The sequence below is a fragment of the Schistocerca cancellata genome, chromosome 5 (assembly GCF_023864275.1).
Source record: "Schistocerca cancellata isolate TAMUIC-IGC-003103 chromosome 5, iqSchCanc2.1, whole genome shotgun sequence".
Taxonomy (NCBI): domain Eukaryota; kingdom Metazoa; phylum Arthropoda; class Insecta; order Orthoptera; family Acrididae; genus Schistocerca; species Schistocerca cancellata.
In genome coordinates this window covers 357,598,510-357,620,478 of record NC_064630.1, presented here as the reverse complement: position 1 = coordinate 357,620,478, position 21,969 = coordinate 357,598,510, and the positions used below count along the sequence as shown (strand labels likewise).

Here is a 21,969-nt window from a genome sequence, read left to right as displayed (position 1 = left end):
AACGTATCTTTTCCATAATAACCAAGCAGGTAACAGGAAAGCTGAGGCACAATCTTCACAGTGAGGTGGGCTATAACGTGGTTCAAGACCTCTTTTTGCAGTTGATCCCAATCTTAAGAGGTAGGTGTCCAGAAGTATGTAACACGTTATTGGTGGCTGATAGCTCATATCTTTTTTCCGAATATCATTCAAAGTAAACTCTATAAAGCTTTTGTTAATAATTTTCAAAGACGGCTCACCTTAAATAAAAGTTCAAATCCACTGGAAAGAAAACCTTCAGAAATCTTTGATAATCGCATCCAGTGTAGGAATACAACTTTTTGCACTATAGTTCTTCATACTTTCCCAGCGATCTGTTGACACCCAGAGGTGTCGGGTATTCTGCCGAACATCAGTGTAGTTCTTGCACGATATTTCGACAATGTGACTCCTTATCTTGATCAGGTGCTACGTGAGACAGCTCATGGAGTGGGACGGGTCCAGTATTTGACATCCGGCAGAATACCAGACACCTCAACATGTCAGCTTATAACACTGTGCACAGTAATACTATGAGTTACATACAAGAACATGCACAGCAGACTGCAGTGAATCAATTATACCATCTTCCAGACCAGTCCCCGATTTTATGTAACAAAAATCAATGAGGGGCTTAAACAACTTTTATTAAAACATTAAGAGAGAACACAGTTATAGCTGAAGTAATTTTACTGAAAATCTGACCAAACAGATTAGTGGAAACTAGAATAATAAGATTGTGAACTTCAGATGAATCTCCTAACATTTGTATCCTGAACAGAGGTCTGTTGCTGCATCAGTGTATACAATGAAATCCATATTAATGTTTCGTGCGCACTACAGCTGAAAACGCTCTCTCGCAAATGGATGTAGTAAAAAATGGTATACTTTTAATGCTTTCTCCACCACAGCATTGTAATCGTCGTGTAAAGATGTGTAAAAATGCGAAATACTTCGATTCTTGAACATTTCGTTAACGGTGCTGACTGTAGAAAGTCCTGTCCAACTCCCATTTCAGCTAAGGACAATTCTTGCACAACTGACATTGATATTATTTCTGCACGTACATGTGAACTACAGACAATACAAAAAATCACTACAGTACTATCTGAGAAAACAACTGCCCTACCATCAAATCCAATTACAGGTAGTAAAGCTAACCGCGTAGTTTCGACCTTCCCAAGGCCCACGTCACTTCCTGAACTTCTTTTTGTGATTCCTATTTGTGGAACCGTCGACACAAACAAAACCTCCAAAAACATGAAGGCAAATGCAAGCTATACTGACTGTAATAGTACTTGAGTAGACACCTAACAACTGATAGTATTTATTAAAAAACTGCATAAACCAACTGATGAGCAATATAACCTTATATTCACATGCAGTTACTGGATCACCAAAATTCTCAAGAATCAGCCGTTTTGGATCCAAGAATGAGAATCCCAGCCCTGTAGGTTTACAGCAAGAGATCTCGCTAGCCAGTCGATCGAGTGGCTAACTCATAAATCGGAAATTAATCCCCAAGTCCAACCAAATAGTGAGTGGCATTATCATCCATCAAGTGGAGATGCGGAACAACTACGCCTCTCAGAAGTTGTAAATTTCGTTGAAATGTCCAACCTCTAATCCATTTTGTATTAATAGTATTGCTCTGAACACCAAAGACAATTTGAAGCTCCCTATGCATGTCTAATATGGCGTCTGACAACCATAATCCCACAATCAACAAAATGGTCCACTCTATGAGGTTTCTGCAGTCACACGGCCCACCACTTTCGCTTCCGAAGGATTTTCTGCTACAATCATCCATAAAATTGAAACGGGATTTATATGTAAAGAGCACACTTCTAAATTCATTCGTAGATCGATTTTGATGTTGGCACTCCAAAATGCAGTGGCGCATATGCGCACTTCCGCGAGAAAGATACAATTTTATCATCGTTTGGCACACGGACTAACAGTTCTGAGCGTCCGAAACGTATTTTTGATGAACTACTACTTACTGGGAGCCGGCTAATGGTTTTAATACATTCAACATACCTGAAACGACATACAGTGAAATGTGACAACTTGTGTATCGATTACAGAATTACACGCTGTTAAAAGTTCTATATTCTATACACGAGCAAAACAACGGCATTTGGTGTCTACAAAGGCACATTTAGTACAGTATTAACACCTACAGCAAAGTGAACAGAACGAACTGGACCTTTGCCAGTAACGATCTGACAGTACACCAGAGGCGATGGTTCAGATTTAAGTACTAAGCAGTCATAAGCCCATATCAATACAATGACAGCAATAGTCCTCAACCACACTATCGTAACGAGCAATTACCAAAACTGCTGAAAAAGATTATCACAAAGTACATTTTATTTCGTGTGAAGACAATAAGACAATGCGTGACTTACATATACCACTTCTTTCTTACCACAGGTGGCGATGACTATTCCTGCGTCCTTTTACGTTAGTCCACAGATTGAAGCATTCACCAAACGTAGTTTCAATACAGAAGCTGATAGGCGTTATCTGTATCTTATTTTAAAATACCGTCACGGAGCTGAAAATTTATGACAGAACTGTTACCAAACAATTATTACAGTGAGTCCAACCTATGCACTTCGGAGCTGACGTGTGTTTTATCAAGCTGATTCTAGCCTGGACCGCACAATTATTTCGATGGAGTTCGCTGAGAAATGAATCATCACGCGTGGCTAGGCCCTACGTAACAAGTCTTTGCAGACAGACAAGAAACTGTATTTCAGAAGGTGTATTGACGATGAACCTCTAAAAGGTCAAAGTTTGTTTTGCTTCCGGGTGAGTTACTGAGAAACAAAAGTTACATTTAAACTGAATGTAAGCGTTTCTTCTGTTGGTTGAGATTCTTGGTTCCACACGATAGGCTAGGAGAAAGACTGTGTACAGCCAAGTTTAGGGTGTCATCTTTTAGGCTGTAATATCACGCTGAATGTCTTTAGTGTGGTAGGGAAAGTATACGACCCATCACTTACCGGACTAGCCGTGTAGAAAGCGTGGCTGCGCGGCGGTTCCCTCTCATAGCGACAGACTGAGGCATGACGCACCGTTCACTGAGCTGCGAGAGTGGTTTACTTTTTGCTTAACTCACAGGAGCCCTCAACGCACGGGTCGTCCGTCTTCGCCGCTGCCGCCGGCCATCGTTTGTCACCAGGTAAACGTCTCTCTTTCTTTCTCTGCAGTTTCTCATGTTACTGCCTTTTTTTGACGCCACTTATGGCTCAGGAGACCAGTCGTTGGCTCTTACTCAGGTAATACGTTCAAAAAGCTTCTGACCCCATACCACATTAACGCTTATTAATGAAATTTATGATTGGATTCAACATTTATTGGTAGGAGGGACGCAGAGTGCTGTCTTGGATGGAGAGTTATCGACAGATGTAGAAATTACACAGAGAATTGTATCTTGTTGTATATAAATGATCGGGCAGACACTATTAATAGTAATCTCCAACTTTTTGCAGATGATGCTCTTATCCATAATAAAGTACTATCTCAATAAGCTGCACAATTACCCAGTCAGATCTTGATATGAATGGTTCAAATGGCTCTGAGCACTATGGGACTTAACATCTGTGGTCATCAGTCCCCTAGAACTTAGAACTACTTAAACCTAACTAACCTAAGGGCATCACACACATCCATGCCCGATGCAAGATTCGAACCTGCGACTCTTGATATGATTTCAAAGAGGTACGTTAATGCCAACGTACTTTAAATGTTCAGAAATATAAACCTGTGTTCTCCACAAAACGAAAACAAACGTTGTATCCTATTACTGCAATATCAGCGATCCACAAACTCAATCTAGTCGTGTGAAGACCTGTACGTAACACTCTGCGGGGATATGACACGAAATGCAGGAGGCATGACTTCGGTCCACAGGCAGGATACAGAGAAAATTCAACCGATGAATTCTTCTCGGGTTATCAGCCGAGTGGTGCCGTCGTCTTGTAGCAATGTTTCAATGACTTTCGTACCCATGATGATCTGGCGACTTCGCATTGCTACAAGACGACGCCACCACTCGGCTGATAACCCGAGAAGAATTCATCAGAGGAATACGCCGAGAAAGACTGCAATCGCATAAAATTCTATCGGTCTGCAACAAAGGAGGTCGTGAGCGCAACTCTCGTGCGACAGCTTCCTAGAATATTACTCAAGTGTGAGGGACCCGTAGCGACCACCACCAAAAGAGAATACTGAACGTACACAAAGGAGCACAACACGAATGGTCACTGAGGTGTTTGCTTCGTAACAGTGTCACGGAAAAGCTGAAAAACCTGAACCGAGTAGGCCTGGAGAGAACCATTCCGCAAAAGCCTACTTCAAAGTGTCTATTATCTAGGAATATACTGCAGGAAATGGTGTACCGCTCACATACAGACCGCTAAGACAAGGTTAGCCTAATTACAACCGCGCACTCTACGCCAATGGAACTGGCAGAAATCTGATACGTGATAGTGGGAAGCACTCTTTGCCACGCACTTCGCAGTGCATTTCAGAGTATGGTTGTAGATAAATAGCAAAACTCTACAAATTGCTTCCTTCAGGCTTGCAGGAATTCTAAGCGTAAACACTTATTTACGACATCCATTCTGCAAACTGAACACAAACCGTTGTACAATACAGATTAGTTTGGATAAACACAGCACCTTGTTATTGTACAATCAGTAGATATTCTTAATTTCTTTTAAATTTCTTGGCCAGATTTCGAGCCATTGCAGGTGTGCGAATAGGACATACACTTACTGACCATCAGTTATCCTCATGCAACTGATCATTGTGTAAGGATACTGGGTTAAACGGGTACCTTTACAATGCAGTTCTTACAGAGTCCCGTTTTCCAAGCCAGCCAAGCTCCTGTATCCCATGAGACCACCGTAAGTCCAGCGACTAAATGCACGTACTCTACTACAATTGCCCGCTACCTGATGAGCGTGTGGTGGTACAAAAACAAAATAGATAACGTATCATTTAAAGTGATCTTGCAGTGCCCGCTTGTGGTTTCCTTTTTATCGGAGACCAGTAAACCATGTTGTGGGGATATCAATAATGAACTGTAATAGGTATAAATAATGAATAGTCTTCGTCTAGCTTGATACTGCTCAACGGACGTTGAACGTCACAAAACAGTTATGAACTTAAAGCAAAACCCAAATGGCCAAAAAATATAACTTTCCTTATCATCAGTAACTTAACTGAACAATGGAAAATAACTCACTTTCGGAAAAAAAACAGAACACCTTGAACGACTAGAGACAGGGCGTTCACATTCAAAGGACATTAACATTAGTATGTTCTGCAGAAAAGATTAGCATTCGAACCATGTAGGTCCGCAAGTTCAAATTCAACATCGATATCGCGGCGCAATACCACCTACCGGTAAAATGTGCCTGCGGCTCTCGTTCTCTCTGTAAACCTAAGGGACTGGATCAGTGCGACTTGAGCAGACAAGCTGGATGCCTCGCAGACGTATGCGCGAACCTTACCATCAAATTAGTGAGTTTGAAAGAGGACGCATTATTCGCATGAGAGAATGTGATGCAATCGTCCGGGAAATTGCTGCTCGTGTGGGACGAAGCGTTTTGGCAGTGCAACGGATGTGTGCAGAATGGTTCACGGAAGGCCGTAGAACAACGAGAGGGGTCAGGTCGCACCACCCACACCACCCCTAAAGAAGACCTACACATCACATCATCCGAATGCCATTGCAGGTCAGGTCTCCGTTCTCCTCGGCTCTGGCGCAACAGTGGAACATTGTAACACATAGTACTCTATCAGTGGTGACAATCCTTCACTGTCCACTTTTCCGCCTACCCTTGACGAATGTGCAGAAGCATGTTAGACGGCAACAGGCTATGGAACGACGTCACTGGGGACATGGATGGCATTAGATAGTGTTTTCGGACGAATCCACGTTCAGTTTGTTGTATAAAGATGTCGGGACTTTGGTTCGCCGCAGACCGGGGGAGCGGCATCACAGTAACTACATTCGCACACGAGGTACCGCTCCAACTTAAGGCCGTATGGTGTGCGGTGCTATTGAGTACAGCCAAAAATCGCTTTGGTGCGTGTCCAGGGCACTGACCAGTCGCAGACACGTGAGTGACATGCTGCGACCCGTAGCCATACTCTTTATGCACAACACCCCAGACGCCATTTTCAAGCAAGACAATGCATGACCACATGCTGCTGCACGAACATGTGCCTTTTTGGTGCCACAAGATGTCAACCATTTCCCCTACCCCGCCACATGGTTAGACTTGTCGCCAATCGAAAATGTGTGGGATATGGTGAAACGACGGGTGCAGCGCTGTGACACAATGCCAACCACCACAGATGAACTTTGGAACCAGGCGAATGCAACATGGATGGCAATATCACAGAACGTCATTCGCGCCTTATACGCGTAGATGCAGTCACACATGAAACAAGTTATCAGGGCCCATGGCGGACTCTGTGCCTACTAGGCAACAGCACACATGCTGAACTGAAGTGACAAATGCTAATCATTTCTAAAAAAAAAAAAAGTTCAAATGGCTCTGAGCACTATGGGACTTGACTGCTAAGGTCATCAGTCCCCTAGAACTTAGAACTACTTAAACCTAACTAACCTAAGGACACCACACACATCCATGCCCGAGGCAGGATTCGAACCTGCGACCGTAGCGGTCGCGCGGTTCCAGACTGTAGCGCCTAGAACCGCTCGGCCACTCTGGCCGGCGCTAATCATTTCTGCAGAACATACTAATGTACACAAATGGTATTATGTTAAAACATCTTTACTTTTTCTTTCGCAATCTTTTCGTAATTTGAATACTGTGCAATAGCGTCCGGGTCCCTTTAACAGCAAATACTTTTAGGTGAGAAAATGAATTTCAGTATTCAGTGTTATATTTGAATTCAATTGCTCATTGTCTGTTAATAAGTTTTGTTCGAATGTCTTATTTAAGCAGTAGTTACTGTCAAGGAATGTAAATAAAACATGACAGCTAAAAATTGTATATTTCACTATTACTTTTGTGATGAGTCGAATTGTTTATTGTAAACTGACAATAAATGTGGAAGAATGTAAAGTAGTACCTATTAATTATCATTTTTTAATACGACAGTTGAGACATCATCCATCCCTTCCTGAGTATGATACTGTGACATATTTACTACAAAACTGATTTATTGTCTGAACAACATTACGCGTATAAAACATTCTAGAACTTCCGGTTCTATAATCTCCTCTCATATACGTAGGGAGAAAAAAGGGTCGAACTTAATTAGTTCAATCAGTCAGTGTAAGTAAGGCAGCATCTGTAATGTGCATTTCGTAATGTCAATTTGTTATTTTTGCGAAAACCAAGTGTTCATCATGGACGAAAACACTTTTCACTGGCGAACAAACGTAAAGAAAATTGATGTTCATATTAATAAAATGTGCGCTCGAAGTTGTAAACTGCTGCCACTAGACTAGCGACATACTTTGTTATCGTTTAGGGGGAATACCAAATGGGTTTCAGGAATGGACGACAACGTGCTGGGAAAATTATAAATCTGAAGTCGATCCTCTCATGCCCGAAACTCAAGAATAGAGAATTCGTAGCGACCTTCGTCGACTGCAGGAAGGTGTACGATTCCAACCACACTATTTCATATCCTTGAAGAGTCTCGCTTAGATACCAAAACAAAAATGATTATTCCACAAACCCTAATCAACGCCGCCTCTTAAGCGAAGTTCATAGGAGAGAAATCTGATGTCGTTAAAATCAAGACAGGTGCAAGATATGGAGATGGACTATCGCCTATGCTCTTCAACTGTATTTTAGAAAATGTTGTCCGAGAATGGCGGAAAGAAACGAATAATTCAGGAGCAGAAAATGAGGTAAGACTAGGATGTAAGTATAGGAATTTTAAAATCGACAGTCTAGTGTTTGCAGATGATCTAGTGATCTTTTCGGAATCCACAGATACGACAACAAAACCACCAAATGAAGACAGAGGCAGCAAAGGCTGGGCTTCAAATCTCCTTTGGGCAGACGCAGTTTATGACAAGCAGAGAGTCACCCCAAGAGAACTTGAGTTCTAACTTGGAAAAATTAAGCAGGCAGAAAAAAGAAAGACGCCTTCGCATCACGCTTTAACAAAATCGAAATGACTACCATGGAAATAAAGTCATCTAAAACAGTAAGAGATCGAAATCATCAGACGCCTCAATCAGTCACTATAGCACTGTCGTTATATAGGAGGCTCTACACTCAGGTGCCAAGTCATGGGATAGCGATATGCTCATATACACATTATGGTAGTATCACGTACAAAATTTATAAAAAAGCAATGCTTTGGCGAAGTAAAGGCGTTTCTTTAGAGTTGTCAGTGGTAACAGACAAGCAACACTGCGTAAAATACTCACAAAAATCAATGTGGAACGTACGATGAACGTATCCTTTACGACAGTGCGGTGAAATTTGGCGTTAATGGGTTGTGGCAGCACACGACAGACGCGAGTGCCTTTGCTAAAAGCATGAAATCGCCTGAAGCGTCTCTCTTGGGCTTAAGACCTTATCGGTTGCATTCAAGACGACTGGAAAACCGTGGCCTTGTCAGATGAGTCCAGATTTCTGTTGGTAAGAGCTGATGCTAGAGTTCGAGTGTGGCGTAGATCCCATGAAGCCATGCACCCAAGCTGTCAATAAGGCACTGTGCAAACTGGTGGTGGCTGTATATGGTTATGTGGCTACTTGGAGACCATTTGCAGCCATTCATGGACTTCATGTCCCCAAACAACTATGGAAGTTTTATAGATCAAAATGCGTGAGGTCATCGGCCCACAACTGTTCGCGATTGGTTTGAAGAACATTCTGGACAACTCGAGCGATTGATCTAGCCTCTCCGACATGAATCCCAAGGAACATTTATGGGGCATGGTAGAGAGGTCAATTACTGTACAAAGCCGTGCGGTCTTGGGCGCCTTGCCAAGGTTCGCGCTGATCCCTCCGTCGGTGGTTCGAGTCCTCCTTCGGGCATGGGTGTGTGCTGTCCTTAGCGTAAGTTAAAGTTAGGTTAAATAGCGTGTATGCCTAGGGACCGAGGCCATCAGCAGTTTGGTCCCATAGGAACTTACCACCACAAAAATTTGCTGCACGAAATATTGCACTGGTAACACTTCCGCAATTATAGACTGCTATAGAGACAGCATGGCTCAATATTTCTGCAGGGGACTTCCAACGACTTGTTGAGTCCATGCCACGTCGAGTGGTTGCACTATGCCAGGCAAAAAGAGGTCATACACGGTATTGGAGGGTAGACACAGTGAACAAGAAAGGCCTAATGGAGTTAAGGCCAAAGAAAAAAATATTCTGAGAAAAATCCTAGGTCCCATCGAATAAAACAGTGAGTACAGAAGGCGTTACATCCATTAACCACAACATGTGACGAATATAAGCGTCACATTTCGGAAAAGGTTTGCTTTTTTATGGCCAAATGACATCAGTGAGCCCAGGAATGATATCGGAAAGGATATTAACCTACTTTCAAGATAAAAAAACCAAAGTGGTATGGTTCAAAGGAGTCGAAGGAGATCTACGAAAACGTAAAATTATTTCCAAAGATATCAAGGGGGCGTGATCCGCTTAAGGAAAAGTTACGAGCGCACAAATGTTTCCTAGAAAAGCCGAAGACAGGAAACACGTAGATCCAAGAGAGAGAAGAACAATGCCAGAAACGAATGCATGAGCAATAGGCGGTAGCTAAACTTCGGAAAAAGACACACTGGAACTGAGGTTGTCTAGTTTGTCGCAAATAAATAATAATACCATATGGCTTCCAGCAGGCTTTTATCTCTGATGCCACTTCGGCGGCTTGCGCTTCAATTTAGCTGCTTTTTTTTTATTAACATAAATAAGCTTCTCATTTCGCCTCGAGGGGCTAAATGAAACCAGTTTCCGATTTGTCCCCCACAGAAAAATCTCACGCGCACACCGAGAATCAAACCTGGGACCACCTCGTCATTATGCAATAACGCTACCGACTAGACAATGGAGGCCGCCTAAGATTTGCCTGAAGAGATTTAGCGAAATCAAGGAAGACCTAAATCAGACTGGCCGGCCGCGGGCTTGGACCGTCGTCCTCCCGAATGCGAGTCCCGTGGGCTAACCACTGCGCCACCTCGCTCGGTAATGAAGGCTTGCACAGGAGACAGTAACGTGGGAGGCTGCCTCAACAAGTCCTCGGACTATCAACTACATTATTCAAGCAGTAAAGTAGCTTCTGACAAATATGACGACGCCCACCGCTACTTCAGCAGACTTATTCCATTTATACTGCCCCACATTGTGAAGTACAGTGAGCGCTGTTTCCCGACCAGAGGAATATGAGCCACCTGCGAGAAGCCGCCAGGTGCCCGGCGTGCAGCGGCAGGAACGAGTCCGTAACTGCTTCAAGTTCGACGAACGAACCCGCCGCAACTGGTCAAGGACGGGGAGTGCCACCTCGTAACTTAAACGTTGTGATCCTACGCTCGTTTGGCAGCCATTGGCGCGCCGCATCTCCGCGCCATACAACAAGTCAGTCGGCGTGGTGTAGCAGCGGAGCGGAGCACCTTTCTTGGCTATAGTTTGACGACGTAATTACATGTTTGACAGAAGAACTGAAGTACCAAGTTCATGGAATGAAATTACTGCAGTAGAAATAAAATGGGATTTCTGGCCCGCTTCGAGCGCGCTTACGACTTTATTCATTTCTTAAAAAAGGGTCTCCAGATCTTCAAAATATTCAACTATATTGAACTATATTCAATCCTTTTATAAAGGATCTGAGAAACCCTTATTGTTCTGTTCAAGGAAATCCAAGGCAGAAAAATCACGAAACTGAAGAAAAAAGCTAGTTTAAGTTAAACTCAAATTTCTTTTTTCTCAAAACCTTAAAAATGCAGCCTGCACGACAGTCAGAATGTAACAATACCACTTAAACTTATTCAACAGTATCAAAATCAGTCTGCTCATCAAAATATTAGATATGTCAATTCCCGCATGCTGAATTTGAAACTTTGAAATTTTTAAAGCTTTTTCAAAAGTGGCATTTAACTGATTTTCACTTAAATTTACTTTTTTCCGATCTTGTGTTTTTCCGTGCAGGATTCCTTGAGCAGAACAACTATGGTTTTAAAGCTCTGAAAAAAGTGGGTGTATTTTGATGGCTATATCTACATCTATATCTATACCCATATTCTGCAAACTGCTGCTTAGTGCATGGCAGAGGACACATCCAATCGTACCAATTATTAGGTTGCACTCACGTACGAAGCGTGGTAAGAAGAATGACTGTTTAAATGCATCTCTGCCCGCTATAATTAATATAAATTTGTCATCAGACCCCTGATACCTAAGGGAGCGATAGGTAGTAGGTTGTAGTACTCATACTCCTTGAAGCATCATTCAAAGCTGTTTCGTTCAACATTATGCTTTCACAGGATAGTTTACATGTATCTTCAAGCCTCTGTCATATTAGTTTCGTCAGCATCTCAATGACACGCTTCCATCGGTCAAACAATCCTGTGATAATTTTGCTGTCCTCATCTGTGTACGTTCAATATCCATTGTTAGTCCTTGAGCAATATTCTAGGCTGGGTCACAGGAACGATTAAAAGACATCTACTTTGTAGACAAACTGCATTTCCCCAGTATTCTAGCAGTATGTCTGCCACCTGTTTCACCAAAGACTGAGCTGTAGCCCGCATCTCGTGGTCGTGCGGTAGCGTTCTCGCTTCCCACGCCCGGGTTCCCGGGTTCGATTCCCGGCGGGGTCAGGGATTTTCTCTGCCTCGTGATGGCTGGGTGTTGTGTGCTGTCCTTAGGTTAGTTAGGTTTAAGTAGTTCTAAGATCTAGGGGACTGATGACCATAGATGTTAAGTCCCATAGTGCTCCGAGCCATTTGACTGAGCTGTACTAGGTGTTACACCCACTTATGAGTCGACCCCTTCCACTTTTGACTCGTTCATACGAGGTGCATTCAAGTTCTGAGGCCTCCGATTTTTTTTTTCTAATTAACTACTCACCCGAAATCGATGAAACTGGCTTTACTTCTCGACGTAATCGCCCTGCAGACGTACACATTTTTCACAACGCTGACGCCATGATTCCATGGCAGCGGCGAAGGCTTCTTTAGGAGTCTGTTTTGACCACTGGAAAATCGCTGAGGCAATAGCAGAACGGCTGGTGAATGTGCGGCCACGGAGAGTGTCTTTCATTGTTGGAAAAAGCCAAAAGTCACTAGGAGCCAGGTCAGGTGAGTAGGGAGCATGAGGAATCACTTCAAAGTTGTTATCAAGAAGAAACTGTTGCGTAACATTAGTTCGATGTGTGGGTGCGTTGTCTTTGTGAAACAGCACACGCACAGGCCTTCCCGGACGTTTTTGTTGCAGTGCAGGAAGGAATTTGTTCTTCAAAACATTTTCGTAGGATGCACCTGTTACAGTAGTGCCCTTTGGAATGCAATGGGTAAGGATTACGCCCTCGCTGTCCCAGAACATGGACACCATCATTTTTTCAGCACTGGCGGTTACCCGAAATTTTTTTGGTGGCGGTGAATCTGTGTGCTTCCATTGAGCTGACTGGCGCTTTGTTTCTGGATTGAAAAATGGCATCCACGTCTCATCCATTGTCACAACTGACGAAAAGAAAGTCCCATTCATGCAGTCGTTGCGCGTCAACATTGCTCGGCAACATGCCACACGGGCAGCCATGTGGTCGTCCGTCAGCATTCGTGGCACCCACCTGGATGACACTTTTCGCATTTTCAGGTCGTCATGCAGGATTGTGTGCACAGAACCCACAGAAATGCCAACTCTGGAGGCGATCTGTTCAACAGTCATTCAGCGATCCCCCAAAACAATTCTCTCCACTTTCTCGATCATGTCGTCAGACCGGCTTGTGCGAGCCCGAGGTTGTTTCGGTTTGTTGTCACACGATGTTCTGCCTTCATTAAAATGTCGCACCCACGAATGCACTTTCAACACATCCATAACTCCATCACCACATGTCTCCTTCAACTGTCGATGAATTTCAATTGGTTTCACACCACGCAAATTCAGAAAACGAAGGATTGCATGCTGTTCAAGTAAGGAAAACGTCGCCATTTTAAGTATTTAAAACAGTTCTCATTCTCGCCGCTGGTGGTAAAATTCCATCTGCCGTACGGTGCTCCCATCTCTGGAACGTATTGACAATGAACGCGGCCTCATTTTAAAACAATGCGCATGTTTCTCTCTCTTTCCAGTCAGGAGAAAAAAAATCGGAGGCCTTAGAACTTGAATGCACCTCATACAGTACTCACAGGATACTACTTTTTTTTCCTTTTGGTTTTGTGAAGTGCGCAGTTTTACTTTTCTGAAGATTTTAAGCAAGTTGCCAATCTTTGCAACTCTTTGAAATTTTACCAAGGCCGGTCAACTTCTTTCAGGCTATACTTCATAGTAGATAACTGCACCAACTGCGAAAAACATTAAGTTACTACTAATAGTGTCTGCAAGATCATTAATACACAACATGAACTGTAAGGATCCCAACACATTACCCTGGAGCACACACTGAGCTACTTTTGAATCTGTCAATGGCTCTCCATCCAACATAACTTGCTGTGTCCTCCCTATCAAAAAATTCTCAATCCAGTAACAAAGATCGCTTGATACCACACACGATCGCACTTTTGAGAATAAGCGTAGGTGGCAGTAATTCATATGCTCTCGGAAATCGTGAAATACTGCCTACCCGACTCCCTTGATGCATGGCTTTTAGGACGTCACGTGTCCGTGAGCTACGTTTTTAAGACATGAAGAAAGCAAGCGCACTCAAAGTGGGCCAGAAACCTCACTTTATATATAATCATTGTAAAAACTACAGGGTGGAAGCAAGAAAAAAACCCGATGAGACAAGCGTAATGCATGCAATTTTGTCCAGATAACCATTCATCGTAATTGCATAGCCCATCCGCAAGGCGCGTGTGGAAGTTTCTCCGATAGGCCAATGTTTTCGGGAGCGCGCAGAAGGGTGATTTCGCTCGACAACAATGGTGCTGTGTTATGCTGTGGCAATATCAACTTTCTAGCGAAGTTGGAGGTGTTAGAAAGTTTGTCATAAAGATGTAATTTGATTAAAATGAGTATTTACAATTTAAATTTGATTTTCGCCATTGTCTTAGTTGACACTTATTGACCTATTGTACTTGCTCGAAGGAAGTGAATTCATGCTCTCTACATAAGTAAAAGTATTGAACATATGGGCTTTAGATTTCACCATTAGTAACATCGCATCTTACTGTACCACATTTCGACTATAAGATGGTCCCAGGATGAATGGAAGTTGTTCAGGGACACGACAGGAACGATCACTGGAAGCAAAAACGTCTAGTAAAAATGAGCTGTAAAATGCAAACTTTAAAAACTATGAGAACTACATCTTCAATGTTCTGGTTCAAAATGGCTCTGAGCACTATAGGACAACTTCTGAGGTCATCAGTCACCTAGACTTAGAACTACTTAAACCTAACTAACCTAAGGACATCACACACATCCATGCCCGAGGCAGGATTCAAACCTGCTACCGTAGCGGTCGTGCGGTTCCAGACTGTAGCGCCTAGAACCGCTCGGCCACCCCGGCCGGCGACTTTATTACCCAATGAAGTTACGTTTCTATTTTCATAGTGCTTACTCCTTCATCCCCTGCTTCTTTGACTAATACCACACACGTTCGCAGATACTCTCTTGGTGGAAAACTTTTCTTGAGGGTTGTCTACGCTAAAAACTTTTGCTAACACGAATCTGACAGTTTATAAACGATACAGTGGGGATGTTCCCTTTCATGCGATTCGTTTCTTTCAATCAGCCTTGCCAAATATTCAAAGTGCGACAGACACGACATACGGTGTGTGTGTGTGTGTGTGTGTGTGTGTGTGTGTGTGTGTGTGTTTGTTCGTTTAGCTTCTCGGAACTTCAACATCTAACTCACTTTTTGTCACGTCCGCTATCTAGGTGACCCAAGCCTCGCATGAGTGAAGGTAAAAGGCAGCGACAAGCTGGAATAGCTTGTTAGACAAGACCATCTCACCGCGGCATCAGAGCGACACACATTTCGGCGTGCCCATCCACAGACTCCAAGCCGACTCCGCATCCGCTCGGAAACCTGTTGGCCGCATCTCGCAGCTGCCCGCTTTCCTGAGAGGCTTAACGAGTCCTCTTCGGACCACAAATCGCACAGCCTGCGGAGCAGAGCCTCCAAACAGATGCGAAGCACAGAAGGCCCTAGCCTGTCTGAGAGGGTTGTACGCTATCCCTCGCCCTACCTCCTGATCCTTTTACTGCCTTAAAAACACACTGGACAAAACATCAGGCACCGCGTTAAAACAGCACATTTTCACCTTGGAATGCAGTAGATGGCGTCGACCTGGTAACAGGCAGTGGTGGTGTGACATTTCACCACTGGCTTGAATCATGGCCGATAAGTTGCGTGTATGTGTATTAGGATTCATGGAGGCAGTAAGTCATCATGGTTAAGTAGATGATTTTTTGAATGTATTTGCAAAGAGGATGTACGGCGTTAGGGGTAAACCCTTGTATTCGAGCACCTTGTCTCATCCCAAGCGTCCAGCTCTAAGTACCATGCCGTGTTTGAAGTTTGTTAGTTCCTCTTGTGCGGCAATGATCACGCCGGAAACGTTTTCGCATGAATCACCTGAGTAAAAATGACAGCCCCACCAATGAACTGCTCTTTCATACTTTGTGTACGTGATACTGCCCCTACCATCTGTGCATGTGGATACCGCTATCCCATGACTTTTGTCGCCTCAGTGTTCACGCGACACTGCAGGCGTAAATGGACGCATGTGTTGAGAGATCCAATAGCGAAGAGGTTGTCCTAGATCAGGGCTTAACAACTGGCCGGTTTTGAGTGCGAGTACTCGCGTCTGCTCAGGCACGTGCTCGCGAGCAGGTGCAAGGTCGCGGAGTAGGGAGGGAGGGTAAATGCGCGCGCACGTTTGAATGTGATCTCGCGTTCTTAGCAGATTTAACTAGCCATCTGAATGCTTTGAACATTTTACTACAAGTTAAAGATCTGCTAATTACTCATTTCATAGATCGAATACGAACTTTTAAAATGAAATTGACACTTTGAGTGAGTCAGCTGGAAACAGGAAACCTAGCTCATTTTCCTAAATTATCATCCATGCAAGATGTTCACAAAGACTGTGAACGTTATTCACATAGTTAGTTGATCAGCGCTTTCAAGATCTGACAGCACTTGACAGTGATTTTGATCTGTTCTCTCCATATTCAGCGAATATTTAAGAGATTCGTCCTGAGCTGAGGCAAGAAATTATTGACCTGCAGTGTGACGGAGAATACAGAGACAAATTTCAGAACAACAAAAACATTTTGGAATTCTACAGACACTTCCCTCAGGACAGATTTCCTCGTTTGCACATACTGGCGGCTACAATAATATCGATGTTCGGTTCCACGTATGTTTGTGAACAACTGTTCTCTGCAATGAAATGTAACAAGACGCGCCTGAGAAACGCATTGTCTGATCGAAATTTAAACTGCACGCTGCGCCTAAAATGCACAAGAACAATTACTCCGAACATAGACGCAATTGTAAAGGGCAAAAAGTACAAAATAACCGAGAATCCCACACTTCAGTGACACCTTTTATTGTGTAACAGTTCACAAATTAATGCGAATGTAGAGGCATACACTAAGCTAATAAAATTATGTGGCATGTGTACATTCTCCTCTATTTGTTCCATTTGTCGCAGTAATAATTCGTGAGTGATATCCCTGCAGGTGGCCGCGGATTTACATTGACTGGCGGCAGCTGTTGTGTGCCCCACGTGACTTTCCCCACTCTCCGCTCTGGTCCGGTAGTGGGTGTAGCGTGCTCGCGCTGCTCCGTGCTCGCGCCTTGCTGCTCACAGCTTGCTCCGCGAGCATGTATGTTGTGAAGCCCTGTCCTAGATGAATAAAGGCAGTCTGTGCACATTTCATTCACTGTACATTGTAAAGGGCCAAGTGCGCTGACAGAAGCTACGCAAAACAAAATATATAAGAAGGTATTTAGGATATAAACGGAACTTTGTCTTCAAAGACAAAGAATGACGATCGGCACAGAGAATTAATTATATAAAGGAAAGCAGGACGTTCAATCAACAACTTTTGATTGCTAGAAGACGCTATTGAATTACAACGTATGTGAAGATCACACATTAAATGTATGTTGATTCGCATGTGGAGTGTGGTAACTATTGGGTTACACCACAAGTTAGAACTTCTGTGGTCCCTGAGCCAGTCCTCCGCATCATGTTGCTGTACAAGGGTTACTCCAAAAGAAATGCACAATCTTTTTTAAAAAAAAGATCAATTTATTTTCCCTACTTTTGATATTTTTTAGGTATGTTGATATTCTTCAGACACTAAATATTATTTGCCACACAATCTCCGTCCTTTTCAGCTGCCTTACGCCACAGAGGAACTAAGGTGTCTATACATGCACGGTAGAAGTCAGGGCCAGCACGTTGGAGCCGCTCTTTAGCGGAGTCATCATCTTCGAATGGTGGTAATCAGACGGCACCGGATCAGGGATGTAGAGTGGCTTTTTCAGTGTTGTGAACTCGTTTCTTTGCTGATGCTGTCGAATACGACACATTCGAACATGAAGTTTTTTAAGGACTGTCATATACGCGCCAGTACTCTTTGTGGATCCGAATGGCACGACGTCCGCAAGCGAAAGTCGTCCGTAACCAACTAACACAGTAGCCATGTCTTTTCCTGCTCGAGACGCATTTCTGAATTATTTCTTCTTCTTCTTCTTGTATGACGCCATTCCACTGATTGCCAGTCCGCACCTCGTGGTCGGGCGGTAGCGTTCTCGCTTCCCGCGCCCGGGTTCCCGGGTTCGATTCCCGGCGGGGCCAGGGATTTTCTCTGCCTCGTGATGACTGGGTGTTGTGTGATGTCGCAGGAGAGCTTCTGCAAAGTTTGGAAGGTAGGAGACAAGGTACTGGCAGAAGTAAAGCTGTGAGGACGGGGCGTGAGTCGTGCTCGGGTAGCTCAGTCGGTAGAGCGCTTGCCCGCGAAAGGCAAAGGTCCCGAGTTCGAGTCTCGGTCCGGCACACAGTTTTAATCTGCCAGGAAGTTTCATATCAGCGCACACTCCGCTGCAGAGTGAAAATCTCATTCTGGATTTACAACGTTTTCTACATATCTTATAGTTAGTTAATGTCCAGTTTTTTCTACATTACCAAGAAAATCTATGAAGAAAGGAATAATAATTACCAAATCTACTCGTGTAGGTCTCACGGTGTATGTAATAATAATAATAATAATAATAATAATAATAATAATAATAATAATTACAGAAAGGATAGAGACGCTAATTAGTTACCAGTTATAATGTTATATAGATAAATTTAGTTAGTAACTAGCCTTAGATTAACAGTTGCTAATTAGCTGAAAAAATACTCGGGGCGTAGTTCTTGTGTAAAATTACAAGTTAATAGTTACTTCATAAATACGGTATGCTTTCTCTTCAAGATAAAATTAATGCAAAAAAAAAAAATCACTGCTTACATGGATGGAACAAGAAGCTTGTTATGTAGACCACTGATTTATTTCACATGGACTGATCCATTTAGGTATTCCACATTTAAGAGTCTGGTGAATTGTGGAAACTGAACTCGCTTATCCCCACCCTACTTCTGCATGTTGCCTGGAACCGAAGGCAACTCCATATCCATGCTTTGAATGTACATCTGACGGCACAGGACTGCTAATGATACGACCCGAAGCGTTCACTCAAACAGGTGCTGTCAAGTGCGGCAAACAGTCTGCGCCTGTGTACTTCACAGTTCCCGGACGCACAGACAGTGCGCCTCATTTTGAGGAGAACAAAGGATATGGGAGCTTTGTGAAAATAACATTTGTGTTTTGTTTGTGGAGTATGATGTGAAGATGTAACTTTTTGACATGAGGAATAAGTTCTTGATATCTCAGTATCATAAATGTAGGAAAAAAATTATCAAATCTAAGAGTAGTTTGCATGAAAATTCGCAAATTAAATTTTTTGGGGCTCTTATATTTCACTTAATTTTTAAAACTTCCAAAATTATGTTATTTTGTTACTTTTGAAACTTTAAAATAATCATATCAAATCTATTTGACTTACAGACCTAACATTTGTATCACATTATTCACTATTTCGTAAGCATAAAAAATTTGTGCTACTTACGATATTCGTAACCACTGAATCTTCCCAAATCAAACTTTTTGTACAGTTTCACATCGGACTTTTCTGGTTTTAAAAAAATGTTATGTTAGTCATACATTATTTGTTAATGTGTATATCAAATCCCGTGACAGTAATCCAGGGGGGACATATTAAAATTAATTTAACTGTACTTATCTGCACAGCAACTAGTGCGTATTCTAGAACTTGTTACCAAGTTGTAATGCAAACCTAGTCTGTCAGATCATTATTTTTTCCTTAGTAACAATTTATTACATGATTAGAATCACACAATTAAATTGAGATTTTACTTTCCCAAAACTTACTGCGAAAATGTTTTAACATACACCAGAACACGCTCAAAGAAGACTACGAGTAATTTACTTAATTATACTTACATTTTACAAATACAATACTATTAATGTTGTTGATTAAATACTGGTGTTGCTGTTATTATTTAACTATGTTTTATTTGAGTGCCTTGCGATGAGAAACTCTTTACTCATATTCCAACAAGAAAGACGGCAAGGTGATCCAATAACAATCTTATTACAGTTGAAATTGCAGTTTTCTCTTAAATGACATAATGTATGAATAGTTCTGCCAAGCAATAAGGACACACTATTGATCTAACAACACGTTGTTTTCCAACTCTTCATCTCATAGTTGACATACTCTTCCAGTGGCAGTTATAAGATTTAATTTACGAACTACGAAGTTTCTAACTACGGTCAATTTTGCGGATCTTCTTGGTTATAAAAAGAGAGTGTTGGTTCACAAGGATGTGTAAATGTAATGTTTACTACTTCTTTATCATCTCTTGATAACACACAAGCCATCCACCGTGTGTTGTCATTGGCACAAGCATGAAGTCCTATGATGTGTTCATTAGCATCCATATGCATCTACACCCACTCTAATTATATTTACATCAAAATCTCCAAAATCCTCAGAAACAACTTTTGCTATGGCTTTGTACACAGGAATAAATGCACGGTACTTTTGAGTCCCTGTAACTGCTATGGCTTTGTAAAATCTTTTTGCCGCGCTCCTTTTTATGCGGCATGCTCATTTGTCACACTGAAAAAGTGACTGGAGGCATATTTAATTTACTTCACTCAAACAACTGCAAGGAAGCTGATATTTGATGGCTGTGTTTCCACGACTCATTAAAATGAATGTTCTCAAAACTACCTCAACTGTTACTGTAGGTGCTTGCAAAAACATGTTCATGTCATGATTTACGAATAAATCCCCAATCGCCCAATAAAACACTAATAAAATGCATATGTTGGAATTCGACAAGTACAATGTACCATTTCGTTCGCTCTGCCTGGCACTTGTACTCCAGCGTAAGTACTTAAGTAATTTATTGGACGAGTGAGCACGGTACTTTTCTACCACTTTACCAATGAGCACATGTGCCTAACGAGTTATTCAGGCACGCATGGATGCAGCAATCTGCTCCCGTTTCCCACGTTAGCACTATGCTATCAACTGATGTGAATCACTCTGAACAGAAGTAAACATTTTGTTTTATTATACAAAGTAGTCACAAACACTCTGAAAAGCTTTTAAGAGTGTTGCAGGGTAGATTGTGTTGAGAAATAACGGTTACGAAAAAACTAGGTACGTTGTGCCTTTTCAGAGTTAATTAGCATTGAAATTAGCCAATCAGGCTATTGCGCGCTCAAATTCAAGCGGCGCACCAGGTATTAGTGTCAGCTGACAACGCACGAGACTGTTCAGCCTTTGCCTCGGGTTCGATCCTTACTACCGCCCGAAGTGCAGTTTTCCTTCGCTTTCTTGTACAAGCTTTTCAGACTTTCTGATCAGCCTGTATATTAACATATATTTTCTACTGTTCTTTAGATATGAACCACAACTAAATTAAAAGTTATATAAAATGGAAAGGTCATAAGATCTTTCATATTATTTTTGTCGGTTGTTATATGGCACACGTATGTGCTATTTTAAAATGATAAGACTGCTTAAATAGTACTAAATTTCATGTTAACCGTAGTTTTATGAAGCAGCTTGCAAACTATTTCCAATAGAGGTGCAATTTGCAGTAAAATAAAATTTAATTTAACACGTTCCCTTTGGAATATCATCAAGAAATGTGTCACACTTATAAACAAACACTGTAGAACTAATATACCCACTTTTTTCCAAAGCTAAATTCCTACTTTGAAATTTAAAAAATTTAAAAAAAGGTTGCTTTGGGAAGATACAGCTTTTCGATGAATTTGCTCAAGCAGCACATATAATGAACTGAATAAAATGGCATTTTATAATGAATATTCCAGGCAAGCTGCAAATAGTTTAATTAGTAGTGCTGCTTTCTTAATACTAACTTGTTTCGCCTATAGCGCCATTCTTCAGTGAACTTTTCGATGTTACAGTTGATGAGTCGACTTAGCTTTATACAGTAGAAGTTGAACATACTTACGTCTAGTTGGAATAAACGTCGATATCGCATCAGTGAGTAAACAACGACTATTTGTTACTAGACTGTTATAAGTCACGAAATTTCTATTTCCGTGAAATACTTTTGGTAGCTAGATTGACAGTTTATTCTCGTTGATGCTTTATGTTTACAGTGTAATCTTTCCAAGTCAGTGACGTTAGTTGTGTTTCATTAAAATT

The 21,969-nt window shown here is 42.1% G+C and overlaps 1 protein-coding gene and 1 non-coding gene across 3 annotated transcripts in view; one reads left to right on the top strand and one right to left on the bottom strand.

Moving 5' to 3' along the window:
* The window catches only part of LOC126187688 (WD repeat-containing protein 47), a 676,574-nt gene that overhangs the window by 327,412 nt on the left and 327,193 nt on the right, over positions 1-21,969 (bottom strand). The window lies entirely within an intron of this gene.
* Positions 18,135-18,209, top strand: Trnas-cga (transfer RNA serine (anticodon CGA)). The gene has a single exon. It is a non-coding gene; the product is annotated as a tRNA-Ser (tRNA).